The following is a 3,315-nucleotide window of genomic DNA, read 5'->3' on the forward strand; positions in this document are numbered from 1 at the left end:
GAGTTCTGAATATGAAGGGGGAGCAATTATTCCAGTATGGGTCAGCCTTAGGGACTATCTTCAAAGTCCTGAAAGCAAGAGAGATGAAGGTAAAAACTGAAAAGGAGATTTCACTCGAAACTCCACACAAGATGCTGGAGTCCACATCATTGCTCTGGGACCCCTTTGACAGGGGTAAGCCCTCTTCTCTGCAGATCACCAGGAAGCTTTACACCACGAGGATACAATGCATCGGTGGCTGTGCCTGGAGTAGCGCTCACCCCCCGCGTTCTGCAGAAGACTTGTGAGCACCTGTGAGACTTCCCCTGAGAACTCGGAAATACTTGGAAAGGGACTTACAGGAGCTGGGAAGTGCTGTGGGAGTGAGTGGGAACAAGAGATAGTTGAACTTGACATCTCAATGTCAGTGTGAACCTCAGTGCTACCCCCCACCCCCAGGCTGAGTCAGGGGCAAATGTGCTGGGTGTCTTCTGTTTGCGGCTCCAAACTTCTCGCCACCCTTCCCCACCCTGTTCCGGGCCCTGCAGACTGAGATGTATGAGCTACAGAACTGGGATCCCTTGTCCTTTGGCTTTTGGTTGGGTTCAACCAATGGGAGGTACTAGCAGATCTGCCCCCAAGAGTCAGCATGACTGATTGCCTCCTCCATCTCCCCACCCTCCAAGGTCACAGCTCTTGCCAGCGGCCCTCTTCATACAGCCAGAATCTATTCATTGTTCCCATCCTGGGCTGTTTTAGGTCTAAAGGAGGTTACAGCCGCTGCTGTCCCTAGCCCCCGGGGCTGCACCATCCCAGGTGGGTTTTCTATATCCTGCCCTCATCTTTGTAAGAAGTCCCAGCATCAAATATTCCTCTAGTTCCCCAGTTTGAGCTCCATCTCCTTCCAGCCAGGACTCCAATCCGTATAAAGAAATTTTGATTCCACTGAAAGGTAATCTGCATCATGATATTGAGAGGCAATGTCACCTAGAATTTTGCATCATCTTCTACTGTTATTTTTTTTTTAGATAGTCAAACACTCTTGCACCAGAATGTTGGTGAAGTGTTTGCAGCCCCCAGGCATCTGGTAATCTTGTCATAGTACTCTTGTTACTTCTGGGCCCTGTCCAGTTGGCCTCAGATCTGTCATTGTTGGGGAAAATGCCATAAGGCAGGGAGTTCCTACAAATGACTGAGGGAAGACGTCATGGAAACACCTACTCCAGGGGCTCAAAAATAGGATGCCGTATCCTTAAAGACACCAAGACGATGAGCAGACTTGAGGTGCCCCATGATGGGATCTGGGTTTGGAAAGGGCTTTGTGATAAACGAGGGGGCTACAGATCCCTGAATACCTACATAGAAGGGAGTCACCCATGTTTCTCCCATCGACCATCCACCCTCCTTTGACCCTCATTTGACCCAGTTGCAAATGGCCCAGGCGGAGATGAGCAAGAGGCAGCTTCTGATCTCACTCTGGTCTCCCCTGCAGTGGGACCCTCTCTGCAGAGTCCAAGTGTTCCAGGAACCCCAGGCTGAGCAGGGCAGGCGGTGGCAGGGACAACCTGGGGCTACTCGTTACCTCCCGTCGGGGAGACGGAGCAGCGAACGTGCTCCCAAATCCGCGAGCTCACATATATTGGGCTTATTTTTAGGACAACAAATATGCCCACTGAGGGCTTCCCTGGTGGCGCAGTGGTTGAGAATCTGCCTGCTAATGCAGGGGACACGGGTTCGAGCCCTGGTCCGGGAAGATCCCACATGCTGCAGAGCAAATGGGCCCGTGAGCCACAATTACTGAGCCTGCGCGTCTGGAGCGTGTGCTCCGCAACAAGAGAGGCCGCGATAGTGAGAGGTCAGCGCACTGTGATGAAGAGTGGCCCCCGCTTGCCACAACTAGAGAAAGCCCTCGCACAGAAACGAAGATCCAACACAGCCATAAATAAATAAATAAATAAATAAATAAATAAATAAATAAAATTAAAAAAAAAAAAAATGCCCACTGAGGGCTTCCAGAAGAGTGACTCACTCAGAATGTCCTCCCTGGTGAAGGCCGGCTCTCCTTCCTGCCATAGCTCCAACTCTGCTCATATTTCTCCCCCAGGAAAGTCCTAAGCCTCCAAGTTACTGTCTGGGGTGCTTGATTAGGGACCACGAGCTTCCAGAGAAAGCATCCTTGACGGCAGCCACGGCAGCGCCAGGCCTTGCCTCTAAGTGGGCGCTCACACAACCCTCGGAGGCCTTCACGCTCTGAGTCACAGCTTTAAAAAAAGAGGCCGTTTGCTCCAGGATAAAGCCTGAACCTGCTCTGGGCTTTTGACTCACCAGTTGTGTCAACTAAGCAAAGATGGAGGTTAGACCCCAGACAGAAGAAATCTGAAAGAGAGAGCTTCATTTTGACTAATGGGCATCCCCCAGGGCCTGCATGTGCTGCTGTACACGTCACATTGCACAGCTGCAGGGAGCGTCGTCCACTACCTGGTCATCCTAGCTTGCCATCGCCATTGTGCCTGTGTTCTGGTAGATGGCGGTAAGCGAACTGAGGAAGGGGCACCTGTCCCTAATGCACTCATTTCAGAGGGACCTACGTCAACTCCTGAGACTCCAGATCAGCAAGGCTGCTGGAAGGCCAGTGGTGGGAAATGTCCCCTTCTTCGTTCTTTGAAAGGATGGAACCCATTCCTTGGGGCATCTATGCCGCCCTGGGTCCTCTGCTGCCTTCCCCCTCCCCATCTATCCCCAGAGAGCAGTGTAGGCACCAGTAAGGCCTCAAGATGCCTCTCCATAAATTCTCTTTTCGTTGGAGGCCCAGCAGATAATAATTTAAAGAACTAGTCACTGCTTGCAATTAAGCACAGAGAAAATAGATCAGGCCCATAATTTATGTCTCTGCAAGGTTGGGCTGGATTTGTAATTAATGTTTGCTCCTTTTAATGAAATAATCCAAAGGTCTGCACTTCTGTCATTCATGAAGGTAATTTTTCAATTGATTAGTAAAATAATACTCGAAAAGTAAATGCACCTGCTTCTTCCCCGAAATGTCTCAGTCAACCGGACACTGGTTGAGACGCTAAAAAAATACCACTCCAACCCAGTGGAGACCGGGCTCCACACCCTCAGCATACAGACCACCCGAGAAGGAGGCAGGATGAAAAAGTAATTACAGCAGCTGCGATGACCAGAATCCCTGGGTGGCCCTGGGCTGCTGAGCAGATGGGGCCATTCTACCCGGCTGCTTTCTGTTGTGGAGGGGTTGGGTGGGACTGGGAAGGAGCAGAGGGGGCCGGAGACCCCAGCATTCGGGTTTCCCCCATATAATCCCAACCTCAGGGTCAC

This window comes from Balaenoptera borealis (assembly GCF_965194805.1).
Source record: "Balaenoptera borealis genome assembly, chromosome: 19".
In the NCBI taxonomy this organism is placed as follows: Eukaryota; Metazoa; Chordata; class Mammalia; order Artiodactyla; family Balaenopteridae; genus Balaenoptera; species Balaenoptera borealis.